The 24,201-nt window shown below is 29.1% G+C and overlaps 2 protein-coding genes across 3 annotated transcripts in view; one reads left to right on the top strand and one right to left on the bottom strand.

Moving 5' to 3' along the window:
• LOC129945527 (circadian locomoter output cycles protein kaput) overlaps window positions 1-18,753 on the bottom strand; it is a 39,744-nt gene extending 20,991 nt beyond the window's left edge. Inside the window, exon 1 of one of the 2 annotated variants that reach the window (XM_056055316.1) lies at window positions 18,481-18,753. The gene's annotated coding sequence lies outside the window, so the exon portion shown is untranslated. The remainder of the gene's footprint in view (window positions 1-18,480) is intronic. The other variant, XM_056055315.1, reaches the window with a different exon arrangement.
• Window positions 1-24,201, top strand: part of LOC129945531 (RNA-binding protein 45) — a 292,274-nt gene that overhangs the window by 57,346 nt on the left and 210,727 nt on the right. The window lies entirely within an intron of this gene.

The following is a 24,201-nucleotide window of genomic DNA, read 5'->3' as shown; positions in this document are numbered from 1 at the left end:
GACATTCAGATTTCTACTTTCTAATTAATAAATAAAAAGTATTTTGCCTTTAAAAATATTTTACTGTACAAACAAAAATAACCCGAATTTCTCGATGATCCGAAACATGGTTAATATTTATTGTCATATGGCCTCGATAAATAGTAAATATTAATTACAAAAATTGGAAAATTAAAGATAATATTAACAAAAATTGTCTTATATTTTTACAAAAATTGTTATTGATATTATTTTTTGAGCAAAAACATGTTTGTGTGGCGCTTTCTTCTTCTTTTTAAGATTGACAGATATTAATCACAAATTATATACCTTCTTCTTGCGATTTTTCAAATTAATTTAATGTATTCATGCATAAGTTAAAAAAAAAAAAAACAATTAAAAATCAATAAGCTTTTGTTTTTTCTTCAAAAATACTTTTCTTTAATGTAAATCAAAATATTGTTACCTTGATTTTTGTAGATTCAGCAATAACAGATAGAATACGATTAGAAATCATGCAGACTTTATGGAAAGTTTATACACTTATCCACATGTTAGGTGGCAGTTATAACTATCATTGAAATCCATCCAGAAAGAAGATCTGGATTTATTATTGTGTTTCTTTATGATTAAAGGTACAACCTCTATATTGATCGGAATTTAATGGCAGATTTTTGTCAGATTCAATTAAATTAGGGTATTTTTTCAATGAGAGAAATTTTCAATGATCGCTAAAGCTACCATCAACATATCAATGATTGGTTTCAATGATGATAACCAATGATAGCTTTTATTGACCCCTTATCTGTAGTGCTGAACACTTAAAGCGTCTAATGATGTTACAATAAATTGAGCAACGGTTGTTTTTCACCAAAGAACAAGTAGTATGGAATGCTCAGGAAGGGTTATGTGAAAAAAACTGATCGAAAATAGTTTCTTCATACGAAGTGAAATGAAAAAGTGAAATGAAAATTATACGCATCTGAAATATAAATCAATTTAAATGTCTCTAGAATCTCAATCCATTGTTTTTAAAGCGATATTCAAGCACGTCCGTTTTTTTTAGCATAATAAAGTTAGTGCGTGGCACCAAATTAAAAAAAAAGATGCTGGGATGTGACCCACACTGATAACTTCCCATCCCGTCTGTCTATTTGTCTTGTTTAAAAGTTTTTAGTTTTTTGTGTTGGGTTTAAAAACTTGTTAGTTGAATTATTCTTATTTTTTTTTTTTACCAATATAAGTAGAATTACTTAAATTTTTACGAATTTTATAAATGAAATTAATTTGAGAGCTATCAAGAACGTCAATGTTTAACAAAATTTGCGTACTATTTCTTGTGGATTTCATTTTTTTATGAAAAAACGTACTGTTGGAATTTAATAAAAAAATACTGAATATCGAAAACAACATTTTCTGTTAAATAGAAAGAGTTGGTAGATAATATATTTAATTTTTAAAACCTTTTTGAGTCGTAAGAAAATTTTTACCAAGTCTTAGTATTGTTTTTTTGTTAGGTTTTGATTTTTGTAAAAAAAACTGTCAATTCGATTTTTCTCAACATTTTTCAGAATGTTGAAAACAATATTTCTTAAAAGATAAAAGAAGTTTAAAGCCAATATTTCAGAGTTTTTAAAAGATATTTGAGTCGAATATCAATTTTTACCAACTTTGAGTAATGGTTTTTAGGTTTTTATTTTTTATAAAAAAAAATGTCAATTCGATTTAATCAGTTGTCAAAAATATTATTCTTCGTTGCACAAAATTGTTTTGGAGATGAAATCATATTTTAGTCGTAGAGTTTTCTAGGTGACAATTTTTTTTCAGTTTTTTTGATTTATACAAAAAACCGTTAATTGGATTTTTTTCCAAAAATATAATTGTTTTGTGTCACGTAGCAAAAATGTTCACCTTTTTTTTAAACTTGTAAAAAAATCACACACGCAATTTTCTTTAGACCCCTTTCTGCATTTTTCTTATTATCTGTATAACAAAATTTATTTGAAGTCGATATCTGTTCCGGTTCTTGAGCTTTGGAGGACGAAAAAACGTCGCGAACGTACGGACGTACACAACACACGTACGCACAGACATCTTTCTAAAAATCTTTTATTTTGACTCTAGTGACCTTGAAACGTCGAGAAATGTCAAAATTTTCAATATGACAAATCGGACGTATTATAATAACTTCCTATGGGAAGTACAAAAATAGTTACAAATTTTTGAAATATTTAGCAATTTCATATTCCAAAGGCGTAATTTTTCGTTTCATTTAGGTTTTTAATAACATTTCAGACTTCCTTGTAATATGCAATAGTAAAATAGTCTTAGAAAATACATACATAAACATGGACGGTTTGCCAAACATTCATAAATAAGAAGTACATAATGCAAAATGTTATGACATTGACACTTTTGTAAGCTGTTAAAGTTAAACATGCATTTTAAACCCATTAAACTATTTACTTGTAGTACCCGTGGAGTGATGGTTAGAGTGTTGGACTGTCGTGCCAGAGGACTTGGGTTCCATTCCTGCCTTTGCCATCTTAAGTTTTTTTCACGGGTACTGCCTTTTGCGAGGAATTGCAAATCCTCCAAGAGTAATTCTTTTCATGAATATAGCTTTAGCCGTTCGGATTCGGCTTAAAAAACCACAGGTCCCTCCATTCCTGGCAACATAACTTGTAAGCAGGAATGGTTGAGGCCCGAATTCTCAACGGACTGTTGCAACACCTAATTTATTTATTTAACTATTTACCTATTGTGCGCTTTATTTTAGTTTTACCTAAATATTAGCGTTTATAAGGAACACAACTACTAAGTCTGCACAAATAGACATAAGATTTATTTAAATTATGCTAAAAAATAACACAATTTTTATTTCTAGACAAAATTGAGAATATCAAAACCAATTTCAAAAAAATCTGAAAGATATATTTAACTTTGTTTGTAAAATGTCAGAATTTTGAGTTAGAACTCAGTTCCATGCAGTCGAGATCTAAAATTCCTAGAACTCAAAAATGATTTTAAACCGAGTTCTTCTGATATGATTAGATTTGAAGAAAAGAGTTTAAAATATTTAACTAAAGTTCCAAAGATAAACCGAGAATTATTAAAACGATTTAATTTTTTTTTAAACTTCGTCAAGAAATTTGCCGTAACTAAATTTTTAAAAATTGTTGATTGCAATATTTAAAAAAAAAATAGTTTGAATGTGGAATGACTCCAGTAAAAAGGGGTTTTACCTCGGAATGAGAGATAGTAAGCTGGACATTGGTTATACCTTCCTTTTGATGTTTATAACATTGTGAAAGTTATTTTATAAAATTTCGTGCCGTCACAAACTGGCCAACAGCCGCGAAAACCACCTTTGACAAAATTGCAAAGGATACAATTTGCTAAAATGTTTATTTCAATTTTAGTAATGGTGCTTGATGCTTCAAAATGAATTTCTGGAGACAAATTTAAAGATTGTATAACTAGATCCTTATTTGGTTTTTTGCAATAGAACAACATTTTTATTGCTCCAGAAGGGTACCGCCTTATTTCTTAAAAGTTTTCTTAAGACCTTTTTAATTGATTTTAATATTTTTGTCTGCATAAGCTCTTATATCATCTTATTATTCTAATTTTCTACTATTTTTTTTTTTTGAAATGTGAAACCTATATTTATAAGCTTTAAACACTTGCATATTAAAAATATATTTAAACTCAAATTTAAAACGATTTTCAAATACTTTTTTTTTAAATAATATTTTTATGAAAAATCAAATGGCATTTAAATTTTCAAAAACAAACTTTTTTGCAGGTAAATTTTTAAATCTTAAAATAGGGGGAATATTTTTAAACAGACTATTTGGATATATGATATAGTTCGTACAACCCAGTAGTGCAAATTATATCTATGTGATCCAGATAGAAACGGAGATGTAAACAAATTTCAAACTTTCCTTTTTTTTCTTCAATATAGACATTCTAAGAAAATTAAAGATTTGGATGGCTTGAAATATTTCAGAAAAAATAATTGTATGACATTAAAAAAAAACTGGTGTTGGTAATTGGATGAAATTATAAAAATTGGTATTTAAATAAAACAATAACTGAAAACAATTATTTTATGGCTTAAATATTTTAAGGAGCAAACAATAATAATTAGTCCAGAAAACTATTAATTGGTAAATAAAGTGTTTTCCTTTCAAAAAACTTTAAAAATGACAGCAAACATTCCCTATTTTATTTAAAACCCATCAGAGTTATGAACAAATAGTAAAGTCTAAAAAAAGTTTCAAATGTGAGATTTTATAAAAAATAAAAACTACAAACAATACAAAACAACTTAAACTGCAATGGATTGTAATTTTTTCTAACTTTCTAAAATGAAAATATACGTAACTATTATTAAAAAAATACTAGTAACTATTTTTAAATGGAAAGTTACCAGTTTAAATTATAGCCCGTAAAGTTAGAGTATTTAAATTCATTCCTTTAATACTGTTTAACTCTTTTAATAATTTTATTAAGTATACATTTCTTGTAACAAACCTTGGGGGGAAATTAATTCTGATAGAAATGGATGGTAAGGGTATACTTTATAAATACTTTTCTCTATCTTTTAAAACAAACATAAAACACAGCTGTATTTTTTTAATCGAATAAATGGGTAAATCTCTCATCAATAATAATCTTCTTTGACAATATCTGCCCAATTAGTAAGATACACTCAAATGTACATATATGTGCTTTTAATTGCCATTTAATTAATGTGTTTAAAGGTAAAAATAAAAAAAGAAATATGTATATAAATAAAAGGACTTATGTTGACCATTAAATGCATTCGCTTATTAATCAAATACAAAATAAACCGATTACCGTCTACCTATACCTGGTTTATATTTAAATTTACATAGGTGGGTAGGTATAACAGTATCTATGCCATAAACTCTCTTTTTTTCTCTCATTCTCTTGTTTCTCTGTTTGTTGTACACCTGCTGAACGCTTAACCAATTTTAACAAGCTTATAATTTCCCAGAGGTATATTCTGATAAATTTAACCAAAAGGCAGAGGTGTCCAGAGAACTGCCCAGTCCAGACCCCATTACTCATATGCCAAGAAGTACAACACATCTATACATAGATAGAGATAAAGGATTCCAGATTAAACTATCATCATATATCGCTGGGAAACCAACCCATCGCCATCACCATATCATCACAGAGATTCGCAATCTCTAATTAAAATTCAAAACAGCAGAAAATCTACAAAGGACGAATACGGATTTGTTGACATTTATATTTTGAAGCTGATGTTGAATATATACTCTGAAGTGAATTTATGGTATGTCCTCTGCGATATGTGGAATCTATGTGATGCATCAGCATCAACATCAGCAAAAGGCTTATTCTCATGATCCCTATTCGCAAATATCATCCAATTATTTCCAATAAATGTACATTTTCAAAATGTATCTATAAATCATTACAATGTAATTAAATTGGTATAAAATCAATTTGTAAGTTCATAGTCATATACTCGTTGATGTAAAATGTTGACAACAATGACGCTAACGCTGAGACTATTAAAAAGCTCACTTCGAACCTAACCTAGAGAAAAAAAGCCGATAGACCATAATTCGTATGCACTGCACATACAGCTGTGGCCATAATAATTAATGCACAAAACAAACATAACCATTTTTTTTTTTTTTCAAAGTATTGTGCTTAGATCTTAGATTTAGAATTAAATTTTTAGAATTTTTAAAGAACTGATTTTTTTTTAATTTTCAAAGGGCGCCTCAAAAATATTGTCCCAAAAGTGTGTCCGTTGATTCGTTTCCTGTGCTAGTCTGTTTGTCTTCCCCTTTGCAGAAATTATCATTGAGTGGATTAAGTTCAAACTCGTAGTTTTAAGAATCTCGTTCAGGTTTTTTAGACAAAAATCTAGAATTGAATTTTTATCAAAAACGGCCAGATGGACTTGTCTGAAATTTCCTATTCATTAGTTTTTCTTAATTTGAATTTTTCAATATAAAAAAATATATTTTTGTATTACTCGGGAAGGCTATAATGGTTATTTGATTTTAAATTTTCTCAAGGACTTCTGAACAATCTCTTATACTGTCTAAATAATATTTGAATAACTCAAAAACGAATGAATTTGTAACCAAATTCAAATATAAAAAGTAAACGCACTTACTATCTGTAAACCATAAATATTTTGAAGAATTTTATATGTTCAAAATTAATTTAAAAAAAAAAACACAATAGGGAAATTAAATGGCATTATATGTACATACTTATTTTGTAAGTATATTTTTAAATCTTGAAATACAGGAACTGCTTATGAATACTCTCTTTGGATATAAAAGCAGGATCGTGAATTTTATTTGGATATGTTTTAGTTAAAAATAACTGACAATATTTTATATTTATTGAATTAAGTAAGAAGTCAATATAAAGATACTTTAGTCCAAAATCAATTTCCACCTTTTTTATTTTAGGTTTTTATTGTGAACACAAAAACTCAATTTTTTCAAAAAAACGTTAATTTTAATAACAAGTCAAAAACATTATTTATTTTTGAGTCAAAAAAATAATTGTTTACCAGTTTCTAGAAGTATTTTTTCTTATTTTTTCCAAAAAAAAAAACTATCCATAAAATCATTCTTATTTTATTTTAAGATATTATATTAATTCAATTTATAGCACAAAATTTCATTGAAGTTACTTGTGATATTGGTTCATGAGATATTTTGGTCAAAATAAGTTTTTCACTTTCTCAAATTGCTATTGTAAAAAACGACTCATTGAATTTGTTTGAAAGTCATGTCTCGTTTTTTTTTTTACTATCCATAGGACAAAATTTGTTTGAAGCCGATATCTCTTTTGGTTACTGATGCCGACAGACTATGGTGTAACGAACCTTGCTAAAAACCTTTGATGTTAATTCAAGGGACCTTGTAACTTCATGAAATGCCAACATTTTTAAATCAATAAATTGAAACGATTACAACAAATTCCTATTAAATTTTAAATCTACAAAAATATCGAAAACGTGTATTTCTGAAATTCTAGCAGATAATTAAAATCAAAATTTAGATTTGAAGTCAAAATCATCTATAAAATGCATTTTTCAAATTTATGTAATATTTAATTCAAGGTGTTTTAAAACTTCCTTTAGAGTCAAATAAAGACGAATAGTTACTGAGAATTTCCCAGAGTCTAAGTAATTCTAAAACGATAAAAACGATTTCAAAATCATTGTATAATTATAATAATTTAGTTTTCAGAAACTATGTTTTGTCTTACCTCAGCATTTAAAACGCCGTTTTTGGTTATCTTTAACATATTTGAAGAGCTATAATATACAAATCAGGTGTGATAAAAACATTAAAAAGCATGACTAGCATTCAGGACAACTTCATCGTTTACAAATATTATTAGGAATGTGTTTTGGAAAAAAAACAGTAGAATTTTTCTATAACAAATTCAATAACCGCAGTAGAATTACTAAAGATAAAAAGTAAAATTCTGTTGCGGACATAAATTTTACTTTTATTTGAATATTAAAACCCATATTAAAATTTAAATATTTCAATTTTGACGTGTTGGTACGTTTGATACCTCTTTGAGACCCAATAAATGTATTCGTAGAGTAATATCCAACAAACAAAACACGATGAAACAAATTTGTAAAGTCAAGATGAGCTCTGATATTTCGAAAGAATTTGTTTTCAATTTTTTTTTTAACGAAAGTTTTCTAATCTAACTACTTGACTGTTTTTCCTACTTTTATTTAATCTTTTGTGTAATGCATATTTTCAATGTTTGTATGTTCTACCAAATTTTTTTGTGAAGTTAAAAGTATCTTGGCAAGTCTTCAAAAAAAAAATAGATAGGCATTAGTAAACTCAAATCTAAACTTATCATCCTGGTAAAATCGGTCTCTGTGTTATCTGAGTGTCACATCGTGTCGCTGTAATCTTTTTTAAAATGAATTGTTAAACTTAATTAATAAAATTATAATTTTGTTTTTGTAAGCTGACTCGACTTATTTGTTTAATTTTACGGAAAGAGACATAAGGCTCAAAATCACCAAGGTTGCAAATTTCAAAATTGATTGTATGATAAAAAAAATTCAAGCTAAAATGATGCTTATACTGTTTTAAAAGTTGTATATTAATAAACTCTGACAGAGCAGCGCACAGAATTTTATACTTTATTAGAAATATTTTTTAGTATTAAATATCTTATAGAAACCATCACTTCGGGAACGTTTTTCTAAGTTTGATAAAATCAACAAGATCAAAACAAAGCACATAATTTAAGCTTTGATTTATAACATTGGTGTATTATATGTCTATATTAAATAAGCAATAATGAAAACAATCTTCTACAAGGAAAATACGTCAAATCATGTCCGGAAACGTTACAGAAATGACCGTTCACGAAATGACGATTTCAAATAAGAGCGCCCTTTGAGCGCCTTCTTAAATACGATCTGACTTTTTCAATAGGAACATATTTGTGGTTTCTTTGTTATTTCGAGTCGTAAAAAAAGAATTTCATCAATAATTAAATGTAATTAATACGTTTAGATATAATTTATTTGCCGAAAAATTCTCTGACAGCCGGCTTTGTTATTGTTCTCTTCCTCGACTGACGTTTGACACCGAATGGTTGGATTTACTTAAAATTATTTTTCATCGATTATCGATATGTTCACTGAAAAGTTTTGTGTGGTATTGGAAAAACTATTTTTGGATGTTGTAGTTAGAAATAAATAATCTTTTAGCATCCTCTCTAAAACTACATTTTGTATAAAAAATACGGTGAATTGGGTAATGACGAGGTTATATTTTGGACTTGTTGTTGAAGGTTCTAAATGAGGACGCGTTCCCGAAATGATTTTCTATGCGTGTATATTGATTTCATTTAAAATTAACCTTTTTAATAATTTATATTGTTTGATGGTCACACAAAACAGGTTATTTTTAGTAGTTTATTCATTATTTTTTCAAATAAGTCAAGATTTGATTCATTAAATTGCTAGCAAATCCAATTCTGCACTTTGATGATTTTGAGCCATAAGCTGTAAAATGTTTTAATTGTCAACAGGATGGTTGTTGAAAACAATGGCTTTAAAGAAACATAACTTAAATTAATAAAATCAATTCAAAATCCCCAACATCTTGATGTACTTCGAAGTATGAATGTTATAATAATACAATAACCTGAAATAAACGATTCTAACAGTTCAAACTATGTAACAAGTATAAACAAATATCACATTGAAAACAAATGACAAATTTCAATCCAATTGAAAGAATATATTTAGTGTTAATTTTAGTCTTTAAAAATGTTGTATTTACTTTTGTTGTAAACCTTTTGCAATTATTTTAATGAAATCATATACAAAAATTGTTTTATGTGGGTGCGGTGGCGTAGTGCGTAGTGCACTAGCTCCTCACACGCTAGATCGCTTGTTCAAGCCCAGCTCGGGCAAAAGTTTTTCAAAAAATCTTCAATCGGCACTTGATAATGGGTAGGTCGGGATGGGGTTTAAGCCTTGGCCGGCTTACATACTTGTTTTATAGTTTTAGGGTTTAGTTTTAAGTAGAATAGGCATGGTGGCACAAAAAAAATACAAAAAAAAAAAAAAAACTAAAGAAATTTAAAAAAAAAAAAACATGGAATATAAAAAAAAAAAACAAAAACAAAAAAATACCAAAAAATTAAAAAACGTACAAAAAAAGACAATAAAATATAAAAACGAAAACGTTAGATTTGCTGCTGTGGTTGTTCTAGTTTTAAGTAGTTTATAGGTAGAATAGGTAGTTTAAGTTAGTTTTAAGTTTTTTTTAAGGACCTAACTTTAAGTAGTTTGTAAGTAAAAATAAATAAAAAAAGGATATTGATATTAGTTTTTTATTCAAATTTTCTAATAAATACAAAAATAAATGAAATAAAATTTAAATGAGTAAAATAGATCTTAGGGCCGAAAGGCATTAGTATTAAGTGTTATAGTTTAACTTAGAGTGTCCGTATGGGACCATTAAGTTAGTTGTAAGTTATGGATAATTAGGCTAGTTTTATTAATTTTTGTCTAGCTTTAAGATAGCTTTAAGATTGAACTAATAAAAATGAATTTTAAAAAAAAAAAAAAAAAAAAAGTGCACTAGCTCCTCACACGCTAGATCGCTTGTTCAAGCCCAGCTCGGGCAAAAGTTCTTCAAAAAATTAAATTGAACAAAAAGCGATTAAGCACCACTAAAGGAGTCTGATGATCGGGTTGGCCCCCGTGAAATAGCTATAACTCCAGCCTATGAACTTGGTGGTAGCACACACAAGTTGTTGTTGTTTCATTCTTATATTCAATTATAAAATTCGGCAAGCAGCTGTCTTAAACTGTGAGTATAAAATTTCATACAAAAACCTCCTTAAAATTGTTTTAGTTTTTTTTCGCTTGTAGAATAAAGTAATTCTGGAAGAGCTTCCGAAATAATTGTTGTCTCAAAAAAAGAAGTTACTTTCATATTTGTTTGTTTTTCTACAAAAAGTTAGTGGCAACAAATATAGCGCCATCTACTGCACGCGAAGACCTTCACATAGTCTTTTCTTTCTTTCTTTTCTTTCTTTCTTCCCTTTCCTTCAGTTCATTCAGCAGTTCAAAAACACCCCCTCTTTAAAATTCATTATATTAAGTTAAAATTATATCAGGTCTGAATTTTGTTTATTTTTTTTTTAAATTTGGTTTAAATTATTCTTAGAATTTTTCAATTGTAGCAATTTCCAGAATTAAAAACAGGATTACTATAGGTATCTTTTTTGGCAATTTTTCAGTATACTTTATACGGAATCCTAAAAAAACACGGCTATTGTTTTGTTTGTCAAATTTTATGTCTCCTGACTTTTGTATAATCTGAACACATATTCCTAACAAACTGTATTTTAATGTTAAATTATGTTTAAAAAGATATGACTTATGACACACAGATTATTATTTTTTCATTAAATGCTTGATTTTTAACTAAATAAGATAAATATTAGTTCAGGGTCTTAATTCTATGACCACAACTGTATATATCGGTCAATTTTTCTATGATATTAGTTATTTTTCTACTTAGATAGTGTTTGAATGATTTTGAATTGGTATGGGTAGAGTATAGTATGGTTGCCGTTAGTTAAAGTTTTTTTTGCCATTGAACTTGACTTGATGCCACACATTTACATTAAACACCAATTCTACGCTGCATACACAGTCACACAGACGACAATCTTAATTGCATTATCTGCAGTAATAATGCAAACGATAAGTTTGCAGCGTAAATTGCATAATATTTGCAGTATGGCGTACGCTGATTCTTTGTGTGTGGCTGCTGCAAAGCGTGCTTATTGCATGTGTGTATGAAGGCAGCAGAGTGAATAGTTCAGCGCACGGGACTTAGAGAGGTAATGCACTGCACATGCACTTTTTTCACGAATACATACAAACAATGCCAATAAGAGAATGATGTTTTTAGTTGATGTTGGCTTTGGCTTGGAGCTGTAGTGGGCTGAGGGGATGGAGGAGGGTGTGTAGTGAAGAAATGAAAATTAAATAATATTATATTATAAATAGTAGTCACCTTGAAGCTTTTCTTCAACCCCATTACAACCCGTTTGCATAAACTTGGCTTACCTTTACCCCAAGTTTATAAAAGTTGGATGCCGGTCGTTGTGGCGAACTACGACTGCGAGACTAATGTAGTGAAGTGATGTTGACGACATAAGCGAACAAATAGAGTGTTAATGTGCGCTGCTTGAAAGGTAAGAAGTTTATCGTGTTATGCGCTGACGGCAAACGGCGAACGCTGAACTGGACGCCGAACTAGTGATTGGAAGAGGGCGTATTACTTTCAGCCGCGGTAAGTCGTTCTTTGACCGCAAAAATATTTAACAGATGCGACCAGATTGGATTTCCGTAAATTAAAGAAACATGCGACACATATGGTTCGGTTTTGGTTTTAATTGTTACGTAACGAAGCATACTCAGGAATTTCTGATATTGTTTTTAAACCTATGATAAATGTTTATGAAAATTGATAGGTCAATTACGTCAATGATGAAAAATAATGTAAGTGCTTATGTTTAATTAATTGCTAAAAATATATTTGTATATGAATTTCGATTGCAATTTTTTTATAAAATAATGGTCTTCACTTGTTTGGATATTGAAGATTTTAAACTTGTTTTTGAAAATCTTTTCACTCAATTCCAAAGCAATGGAAAAATACAAGCTTACGTCAAAGGCAGCATAGTTCCTTAACCATAAAAACACCTAAAGCTTTTACACTTATATTGGTGCATAGATTAGATGACTTCCCCTTTATCTTGATGTTTCGAATTTTATGAGAGATATTTGTTGATTCTGGAAGCGATCTTATTGAAAAATATTTCAGTTCCTTAATTCGAAAATGGAGTATGCACTCCAAATATGTATGTAATCAAAATAATAATAACTAAAAAGTGAAAAATCGAAAACGACATTAAAGAAAGATGTATCAGTCAGAATTTTGTAAATTGAACGAATTCACAAAACTTGTTACAACGAAACCCATGAAATCAAAGAAACGGAGAAGAAGTATTCTAAGAAATCACATTACTTAGAAGGATTGGAGGAAGAAATTATCCCCTTGCTTAAGCTGGCTGGTTATGGTTATATTTAATTGGTTTTAATCATTGAAACCAATGATTAGAATTATTTGCCTGGTTAGTTATCATTGAAAATTTTCGTCATAGAAAAAAAATTGAATCAAGCATTTAAGGTTTGAGTTGGTTATTAAAAGTTCAACTAACAGGTGGGAATACAAAGAAAATGGATCACTTTCAGTGGAATTATTTTGTTCCGTATTATGAAGTTAAAAATCAGTTGGTTATTGTAAAAGATTTTATTATGAAAAAAATAAAAATATTAAATTGAGTATCTTTTTTTGTAAACAATTCTACAATTCATTAGCTGCAAATCGTTTTGAAAACTCGAATACAAATGTTCAATAATAAATACCAATGACAGCTATAAGTGCCCCTAAGTAGGCTTAAAGTCTGGCGAACTCAACTTCTAAAAGCCTTTTAGTGATATTTTGAACTACCTTAAAATGAATTTTGTGGCAAAAATGCAAAGTAATTCGCGTGAGGCACATCTAAAGATAGATCTCAGGGAGTAGAACAAAGACTACACCAAGCTTGCCTACTTATATCCGTAACAAACATGGTGATAATTCCAGTCAAAGCTATGATAAATCGACTGTAGCTAATTCATTTGCAAATTTAGTTTGCATTGCACCTAGACAGACCTTGGTCAATATTATAACTAAAAATGATGAGGCCCTCAGAAGTATGACAAAGATGATACGAGCCATATCATTTGGAAGAAATGCATTCTAGCCCCATTATGTTCTAAGTATTCATATGTTAAATGACAGATCGATATTCTTTTAGGCAATAATCGCAGAAGTTCTTAAATGTTTGTCCAGAATTGTCAAGAATTGACTCAAAAATTTCATTTTTGTGGTAAAAAAATATTTTACTGTTAGGAATACTTTAATTAGTATACATATATTTGTTAAAGTCCATTGAAAAAAAAGTATTGAGAAAGTTCTTAAACGGATTTTTGAACAAAGGTTCAAAAACTGCTAAAAATTAATTTCAATTTTAATTTTCATGATTGAGTTTATAATAACCAACTCGTATTTATATTTGTTTTTTTTTTGTTCACTACAATTTGTTTTTAAGACTATTGGAATACGTTTTCCGACTTCTCAGTTGTTTAAAAATTTAAGTTAGACAATCAGTGAAATTTAAATAAGAATTAACTAAAAATCTTACCAATTTTCTTAAAATATCAAGACTTTGTTTTATATATTCTCGTACACACAATATAAAAGTATGATATTTCGGGAGTTCGTCAACCATTGTTAAGCAAAATGGTAAAAACATCAAGTTACATAAAAGTAGCTGTTTGTTAAATTTTTGGTAACGTGGTCATAGCATGAAGAAATAAAAAGATGCTGTGACCCTTACTGATATTTTCCTATTTGTATTCTTAAAAAATTGGAAATATTTTTTGTTATAAGTTAAATTGTCATTTAAAGAACTTAAAAGTATAAACATTTTTGTTTCTGTTTAGCTATTCGAGGATTTGAATCAAATAAATATTTTGTTTGGTATTTATGCAACAACAAACACTTCACAAAACTTTAACATAAATATTTTCCACAAGATGTGATAAGTTTAAAGTTAATAGCTTTCCTTGTTCTCAATATAATTAAGTCAATCTTATATTTCAGATTTTATGCCAGATGCTAGACTTTACTTTTCGTTTCATAAAATGTATAAAATTTATTTGTTTGAAATTCATAAATATTTGGTTTGGTGTCACAATGTAAAGTAAACAAAGTAATTTAAGTTATTATTCGTGTTTTTTTGGCATTCTATAAATGGTATAGTAGACAATTCGCAAGAAATTTCATCGGCGGTAGCCACAGGAAGTTATTGTAATGGGTCCGATTTGTCAAATTGAAAATTTTGACATTTCTCGACGTTTCAAGGTCCCTAGAGTCGTATTAAAAGATTTTTAGAAAGATGTCTGTGCGTGCGTGTGTACGTACGTTCGTACGTCCGTACGTCCGTACGTTCGCGACGTTTTTTTAGTCGTCCATAGCTCAAGAACCAGAAGAGATATCAACTTCAAATAAATTTTGTTATACAGATAATAATGCAGAAAGATACAGAAAGGGCTCTCAAGAAAAATGCGTGGGTGGCTTTTTAAGCATTTTTGAAAAAAGGTGAAAGTTTTGGTTAACCCTAAATATCTTACGAACCAAAAATGCTAGAGACTTGAATTAAATTTTATATAATATATTGTAACGTGATACCAAAGAAGTATATTTTTTGGAAAAAATCAATGTAACGGTTTTTTTTTTATAAATCAATAAAACTGAACAAAAAAAACATTTGTCACCTCCAAAATTTTGCGACTGAAATATGATTTCATCTCTAAAACAATTTTGAGCAACGAAGAATAATGTTTTTGACATTTGATAAATTTTGAGAAAAATCTAATTGACAGTTTTTTTTTTTATAAAAAATAAAAATCTAAAAAAAAAAACATTACTCAAAGTTCGTAAAAATTGAATATCGATTCAAATATCTTTTCAAAAACTTGAAATTTAGGCTTTAAGCTTATTTTATTTTATAAGAAATATTGTTTTCAACATTTTGAAAAATTTTGAAAAAAATCGAGTTGACAGTTTTTTTTTTCAAAAAATTAAAAACCGAAAAAAAATTAACAAAAGTTGGTAAAAAATGATTTTCGACTCAAATATCTTTTCAAAAATTTTAAATATTGGCTTCAAACTAATTTTATCTTATAAGAAATATTGTTTTCAACATTTGGTAAAATTTTTAAAACATTCGAATTGACAGTTTTTTTTTACAAAAAATAAAACTCTAAAAAAAACAATACTAAAACTTGGTAAAAATTTACTTTCGGCTCAAATAGCTTTTCAAAAATTTAAAATATTGGCTTCAAACTTATTTTATTTCACATAAAATATTGTTTTCAATATTCAGTAATTTTTATATAAAAATCTAACAGTCCCTTTTTTTCATAAAAAATAAAACCTACAAAAAATAGTACGCAAATTTGGTAAAAAATTGGTACGAGTACATATAGACAGACTTTTAAGCAAGACAAATCGTCAGACGGGATGGGAAGTTATCATTGTGGGTCGCATCCTAACCTCTTTTTGCATTTAAAAATTGGTACAACTGAAAGAAAATCTGTCAGAATAATAATAAAAAAAACGCACAAATAGAAGAAAGTTTTGTGAAAATCAAAAGTTAAAATTATCTTCAGTAAAAAAAACTAACTAAAACTAATAAAATGGACAATTTTCAATAATAAATGTTAAGAAAGCATCTGGAAATTGAGATTCTATAAAAAAAGTTCATTTAACAACTGCAGCTTGACATGAAATAAAAACTTCCAGAATGGGATTTGTTCGTAGACTACTACATTAACATGTGGTATTGAAGCAAGCTTGAAGCTCGGCTCAATTCTTTATATATCTGAATCGAGTTGAAATGAGTTTGATTTGATTCAATTCCGGTCGGGGATTGGAGTCGATTCAAAATATGTGAAAAAAACCTGTGTGGAGGAGTTGGTTTTACAGACAATGCATTATGGTCTGTTTATTTGCATGTTTGTGTACAAAAAAAATAGTTTTGTTTTAATGAAATAAAAAAAAATACACATGGAGTAGATAGCGTTTTCTTATAGGTTGCTGAACTATTCAGTTCTTCATTGTTTAACACGAATCGAAATATCTGATTCTTGTGCGGTGGAAACACCAAAAAGATTTATTTAATCTAAACTGAGATAGACCTTTGTTGGAAACATAGCAATACTTAATTATCTTTTCTATTGTTGCCTAGTAAGTCCATTTTCATTAACAAACCTAAATAATTTCAACACTAAAAGATTGATTATTTCCCCAATGGAAAACACATGATTTCAAATGCACAACTACTCAACGAACACAGCCAACGAGATACAAATGCAATATCAATTGTCCCAATATTTGAGAACGAAACCACATAAGATCCATTGGAGACTGGTATAAATGTCAAAAACACATCCGTAGTAAGATTTTACTTTAACTTGTATCGGTCGTATTCATACTGCGTATATTGTTTTTGTTATTCGTGTAAAATCCTACTATACTATTGATAGATTTTCCAACAAAACACGGCTGTTGATACATTTTCCACTTTTTATTATCAATAAATAAAATTAGTTGGAACTCGATATTTTCAAACACAAATCTTTTAATGTATTTAGATTCTAGGGGCCTTGAAACACCCACAAATTCAAAAATTAAAAATTGTCAAAATTGGGCAACATATTGTCTTTCAATATATGTAATTTGTTACTGCAAAGTTAGCTAAGAAAAAAATATTGTTTACAATTGAGTAAATTTTAATCATGTCAAAGTGTCAGCTGATTATGGTTTTTTTTTATTCAGCTAAAAGCTTCATAATTTCACAACTCTTTTTTATTTATTTATTTACTGAACAATTTCATTTAAAGTTTAGTATTACAGAATTCTTTGTCCTTTTTGAAAATGAAAAAGAACTTTTTGTTTTGAAATGCTTCTACCTTGTGTAAGGACTTTTTTGCTGTCAGAATTTTTTTCGTACGATCAACTGAAGGTAAAAGATAGTCAAGTAAGTTCTAAGTTTGAAATTAATGACCTCTCAAAAACGTACTAGCTAGGGTGGTCTGTTTTTTAGCAGAACCCCTTATGTTCCCCGAGACCTGTACAATAACCGTTTATTGAAGTTAAAAATAATGTATTCAATATTTAGACGTAGGGTCAATAATCCACAGGCCAAAAGTGTTAATTAATTTTTTTTGGAATAAATGAGTGAAGAGGACACTTTGAAACTTTTGGCGGGATTTTGAGTGTTATTGTGCTCGTATTTATTTTTTTGTATTGTTTTTAAGAAACTGGAGGAACTTTCTTCTGATTTAGTTATCTTCCCAAAAATTATGTCTATCAATTAATCTCTTAATTTATTTATTTCCTTATATCAAATTAATACTAATATGCACTATACAAAAAAAATTATGGATTTCATAACGAAAATGACGGATTTCATAATAAAACTGCCACGTTACAAGGAAATATAAACAAATAAACTTTAATCAATACTTAATTCACTATTCATCTTTAAATTAAATCTGATGCAAATATTGTGTAGGTACATAGATTTGAAAAGTATTTATAGAAATTGGTACGTATATGTTCACAGTACATACTTAAATAAGTACTCGTACATATCACTATGTATTACTGATGATGTGTCAAAGGTCATGCGAACACACTTCAAGTTCACATACAAAAAAAAAGCTGATTATAAAATACCAAAGTCAGCTTTACTAAGACTATGTCTTAAATACTCGTTTACTTGTTTAACAACTTAAAAATTTTCTTTAGATTTAATTTGTTGTTGTTTGTTTTCCTTTTTGCATTTCCATTTCCACACAAAGGTACATATATATTTATTTATTTATTGTTTAATTTGCAATGATTAATTGCATATATTAAAACAAAAATAAATAGTCACAAGTACGTATACATAAACGGCAGACACACCAACACACACTAAGTCTTATTATTATCAAATAGCTTCTATTTACATTACATGTTATTTTCTTTCTATTAGATAATTAGAAACAACGTCTGGAATAGCAATATAAATAAACTTTTTCTTTTTTTTTCAAAATAAAAATAAAAAACTTTATAACTTGAAGAAGTTAAAGTGCATATATAGGAACTTTAACGCCACCGCGCGCCACCACCGAAGGTAATTTTTCTTAAGTGATTTTTTCCGTATTTTACTCTCGAGAGCTTAATGAAATTAAACAAATCTATTTAAGTATAAATAAATTAGTTATACTTTTGTTGTTAACTATTATTTGCTTGCGCCAAAAGTTGGGGGTGTCAAACTTAAACTCTTGCTTTCATTAGTCAAGCTTTATAAATCTATTGTAATTAACTTATACAAAATTTTAAAATCTCAAGATATTCCACTATATTTTAAAAACTAAAATTACAACCGTTATAAAAAACAGAAAATAAAAAAAAATTCTAGCGTCTAAGGTCCGGCAGACAAATCGAAGCTCCGCGGGCAATCCGAGCCTTCCTTAAACCGAACTAAGTGCATGCTGTGCTGCATTCTAAGCTTTGATGTCGCAAAAAGACAACAAACTTGTGAAAATATACAACAAGTTTACAATACACCAATATTACCGTTGATATTCTTTTTTTTATCATGGTGTGTGCGAAAACTACATCGTTTTGCATACACAGTTATGCGAGAAGACTCTAAAGCTTGTCATGCCGGCCCGAGCGTTCTGTGCCTTGCCGTGCCGTGCTCTAAGAACCAAGAACAACGCGCAGCATGCACTTGCTCTCCGACGCAGCTCTATATTCAATATAACTTGCATCGGTGAAATGGAAAAGTTTCTAACCGTTGACATTCACAACAAAAACCCGTTTGCAAGCTTACGGAGAATCTACATTAAATTACGAAAAATGTATGCAGTTCTAGATTCTAGAGAAAGCTTTAGATAGCCTGCAAAAAAGCTTGTATCTCTCAGTATTTATAAGCTGCAGTCTCTTAACAGGCTTGCCAGATTGGGCTATTTTGTTGAAAACTATGCTATCTAAAAATTACCGACAGAAAATTGAGTATGACAGTCCAAACATAATTGAGCTACAAAATAGCCCAAATCTAATTTATATCTTTAAGTATAAACTACAGACTCTAACATGTATCCCGGATGGGCGGTTTCAAGCTATCTTTTCCAAAATTAACGGCAAAAAATTTGGAATATGACAGGTAAATCACAATTTTTCTAAAAATAGCCCTAACTTGTATCTTCCACCTTAAGCTTGTCTTCTCTTACAGGCTTGCCAGATTGGGCTATTTTTATTTTGGAAACTGGGCCATCTAAAAATTACCTACAGCAAATTTAATATGACAGTCCAATAATAATTGGGCTATAATTAGCCCAAATCTGATTTGAATCTCTCACTACAAGGTGCAGTATCAAACAGGCTTCCTAGATTGGTCTGTTCATCAGAATTCCGAGATTAACAACAAAGAAATTAAAATACGACCGTTAAGTCACAATGTTGCTATAAAGAGCTCAAATCTTACTTGAATCTTGTCTATAATATGCAGTATGGCAGCTCACTCGTTATTGGGCCCAAATCGAATTTAAGTCTCTCCGTTAAAGTTGTAATCACTAACAAGCTTCTAAGATTAGGCTATTTTTTTTATCAAAACATCAAATTTTGCTCCTCCAGCAACACTGAAGTAAAACTGTTGTCAAACAAAATAGAAAAATCGATTAAACAAGATTGTCACATTGAGCTATTTCTCGAAAACTGGACTATTTTTATCCTCGCACAAATAAATAAATAATTAACAGGAGACTTTTTTATATGAAACTATTGACGTTATACGTCAGCAACGCTGAAGTGGAGACATTTATCTTTCAATGAATCGATCAAGTGAAATTGGGCTACTTTTTTTTATTCCAATTTTGAGCTACAAGTATTTGTAACAGATTTTTGAGTGTGCTGAAATTGAGTTAATATTTGGGCTACTTATCTGCTTTGATTGAGGGGCTACACATATTTCCAAATTGGGCTACCAACATACTTCCAGACATGGCAACCCTGGGCTCTTACTATAATTGCTTTATTTTTGTTTCAGGGGTTGTTCGAGTGAGGGTTTTTACTTAGCTGCTATTATGTCTGTCTGTTTTGTTATCGTTCAAAAATGTAGTTCTTATTTTGTGCTGCATTTGAAATTGCAAGCTATTACTACTAGTATGCGGTATTACAACATCGATAAGCGAGCTTCGATTAAATTATCTTTTTTATTCAAATGAAGGAAGGTATGTGAGAGTAGTGAGTTCTGACGAAATGCATCAGGGACTGTTTACAAAAATAGTATAGTAAACAGGCAAATGAATGATTCAGATAATGCATGGATAAGATATTATAAAATATACTGTGTTTCAAAATATATGCATTTAAGTCTTCAAAAGGAGATACAAGAATGTAACGGTATGTTGAGAAAATTATACAATAAACTTAGGCATACGGAAAAGTCAAAAAGAGATCGTTTTTGTTTTTTTTGTTTATTTGTTTGTATGGTTTTGATATCACCATCAGGAAAATTCAGTCCATCGAGAAGGGCTTCGAAAATTTTGTTTCAGGGGCGGAATTAGTTTATTTAGAAAGTATTATTAGAAAGTAAATTGGAAATAAATTAAAGGGGTGAAAACACCTGGTTTTACTAAAATTGTAAGAGTTGTTGTTACAGATCCTTCTGACGGATAACTGAATGAAAGAGAACTAATTTATGAAATAAGTACACTCAATATAAAAATAAATCAAAATTACCAATATTTTTACCAAACACATCTGGAAGAGTCATATTTGCTGATTTCATAAGTTATTAATATACAATTTATCAAAAGTTAAATAACATAGAAAGATTCATTTTGAGAACCCAGCTGTTTTGGGTTATTGTCACTTGTAATTTTTAGACATTTGGTAAGTATAAACTACGTTTTTACTAAACAAAGCTTCCGAAACGGTAATAAAGACGTAATCTCAATCTTGTGATTCAAAACATTTTACATTTTAGAATAGTGGGAATTCGTTATAGAACATTTCTTGAAAGGAATATGGTATCGCAAACTGTTCGGACTGTCTACGGCAAACCTTTTTTTATTACATATTATTGAACCTGGCTTCTAACTTGGTTTCAATGGGTTTATATTTTTCTTAATAATCTGACTTTTTCAATCGAAACATTACTTTCGAAAGTATTTTTTAAAATTTCAAGTGATTTATCTTTGAATTGAAGATTTCTGATGTATATACAAATACATCATATAATTTAAATTTTTCACATACCCCTAAAGTTCGTGGGTGATCTCTAACGGAATATCATCGTCTACGGTATTCAGCAATGTGTTTTAGCTCCCTCCATATCTTCCACAATCTTGACGATTCCTCCTCGACTATTCTTCTCCACGTGCTTTTGGGTCTACCGACTCTTCTGCCTTTTTGAGTGTTGGAATTCTACTGCATTGCCTGTTATGTCTCTTTCTCCATTACTTTTTTGAAGCGTGCGTCCAATCCACTGCCATTTGTGACTTCGTCTCTTCGCTTTCTCCATTGAATATACAAACATCCCAGAAATACGTACAATTTTTTGTAGACCTCTATTATTGAAGGGCTAACGTTTCCTGTTAATAGTAGCTGTTATTTTTCAGTTTCTGAAAACTGAAAACAGTACTGATTCGACGTTTAAGTGGAAGAGTCGTAGCTTGGGCTTAAGGCTAATAAAGTTGTTCCTCCAAACATTGGACAACATACCGAACACAGCCTTAGATTTTCCGATACGACTAGCTATGAGATTTAGTTCAGTCTTCAATAGAGACAATACTTCCAAGATACTGAAAACTCTCCCTTTTTTATACTGGTTGATGAGCGAAGTTTATTGTAAGCTGATAAAGTAACAAAGATAAAGCTTTTTAGACTACGGTGGGCTGGGCACGTAGCACAAATGACCTAAGAAGAGTCTACCCGATTTATGATAGAACACAGTAGGGAAGACCATGTCTCTGTTGGAAGGATGGCTTAAACTAGGAGGCCCGGAGCCTTGGGTTGCCCAACTGAATGACGTCAGCCAACAAATGGAAATAATGGAGAAACATGTTGAATAAGACCTGGACTGGATTACGGGTGTGACAATGATGTCGAAATTATTGGCCAGGCTGATGAAGTAAGTAAGTAAGTTGAGCAGTTTATATTAGAGAGGATTGGAAGGTTCTTAGTTTTTCCCGTGTTTATTTTAAGCCACACCATTTCTGCATCCTTGTTTTTATTTGAGGGAGATCTTTTAACCTATGAACTATCTAGCATACATTGTTTGCGTAGTCTAGGTGTATCAGGTCCAGGTCAGAGTTGATATTATACCTCCGTTTCCTCTTTCTGGGTTACGAAGGTAAGCATTCTTCGAAGTTAATAATCTGCTAATAAAACCAAAACTACAAGTCGGACGAATATATGATCCACTTCTTTATTTAAATTATCCGAAACCCTAACGTTTTCATAACATTAACAACCTTTTCGGTAAACTTTTCCTCTTTGGTACGCTTATTATTTCGTTTTCAGAATTTTAAAGCTTTCAATTTTCTACTGAATATATTTTTTTCAAGAGGCACTCATCTTGATACCTTTTGAAGTTCTCAAAAAAATTGCTTGCACTGTTAATTATTCGATTCATTTTAAAACATTCCCCAAATTCAAATCAATAGGAGCTTTTTAAATTTCTCTAAATCTCTCAACTGTACGAAAAATATATAATAATCTTTTATGTGAACAATTACCAAAGTATAATTTATACTTTTCAAAAGAGCTACAGTTTTAAAATAATTTTATTTATTTTTGTTATAAGACTTTTTAGGGAGTGTGAAAGACGGAAATATAAAGCTCTCTACCAACGTTCAGCTGTCTCAGAATTCTTTCAAAGTAGGGCCATTTTATTAAGTAATTTTTCTAAAATATGTGGTAGTTAATTAAAAACATATTTTTGAAGTATAAAAGCTATACTTTGACTTTGTTGAAATATTGTTGCTGACATTGTCTTTGAATGACTGCCGTAAAATACAGCCGTACTTTAAACCTTAAAAAGGCTGTAAAATAAAATTTATTTGAATTTAACTTTGGTTAGAAATTTTATCGGAATTCTTAGACCTAATTTGATTTAATTAAACAAAGCAGAGAATGTACTGAAATATTTAAAAACAAATGTTTAATGAATACGTTGTGCTTGTAAAAGTTCTCACTTCATTGTTCACTAAATATTTAGTGGAAAACAAATTTGATATCTCCTGTTAATTTAACTACTTGAAGCATATAATTTTTAAAAGTTTATTTTTAAATCCATTAAACTAATTTTAGTTTTTAGTGCTAGAGTTTAAACAATATTTGAAGACTCATAGTAATTAGCAGTTGAAACATTTCTACCCCACAATTTTTCATGTCATATCATTTGATAAAAGCTCACATTATATAAAAGCTTTGCAAATGTTTTATCTTGGACATGAACCAAACTTATGCTCAAGTCATTTCGCTTAAATCCTTAAAAGCTAGCCTTCCCTAAGATTTATTTATTTTTATTGATTTCAAATAAGACAACAAATATAAATAAAATACTCATTTTAAATTTTGATTTTCATTTTTTGTTCACATTTTATTAAGTGTATTTTTAAATAAAATTTTTATTATTTTTATAAGACAAAGAAAACTAATAAAAACACTACAACAATTACATTTAAATGATTTTTGTTTTAATTTTATGTTTTTATTCTCTCATACATATATTTTTATCTTTCACATATTATACATATAAAAAATACAGGATATTTTGATTGTTAGATAAATACTTTACCTAATCTATTCTATGTAAGAAATTATTTTATAGTGTGTAAAAAAAAATATTCATAAAATATAAAATAATTAAAAAAATATAACAAACAACTTATCAACAATAAAGAACAAAATATATTACAAAGAAATTAAAAAA

The sequence above is a fragment of the Eupeodes corollae genome, chromosome 2 (genome assembly GCF_945859685.1).
Source record: "Eupeodes corollae chromosome 2, idEupCoro1.1, whole genome shotgun sequence".
NCBI classification, from domain to species: domain Eukaryota; kingdom Metazoa; phylum Arthropoda; class Insecta; order Diptera; family Syrphidae; genus Eupeodes; species Eupeodes corollae.
This window is presented reverse-complemented; position numbering and strand designations above follow the sequence as displayed.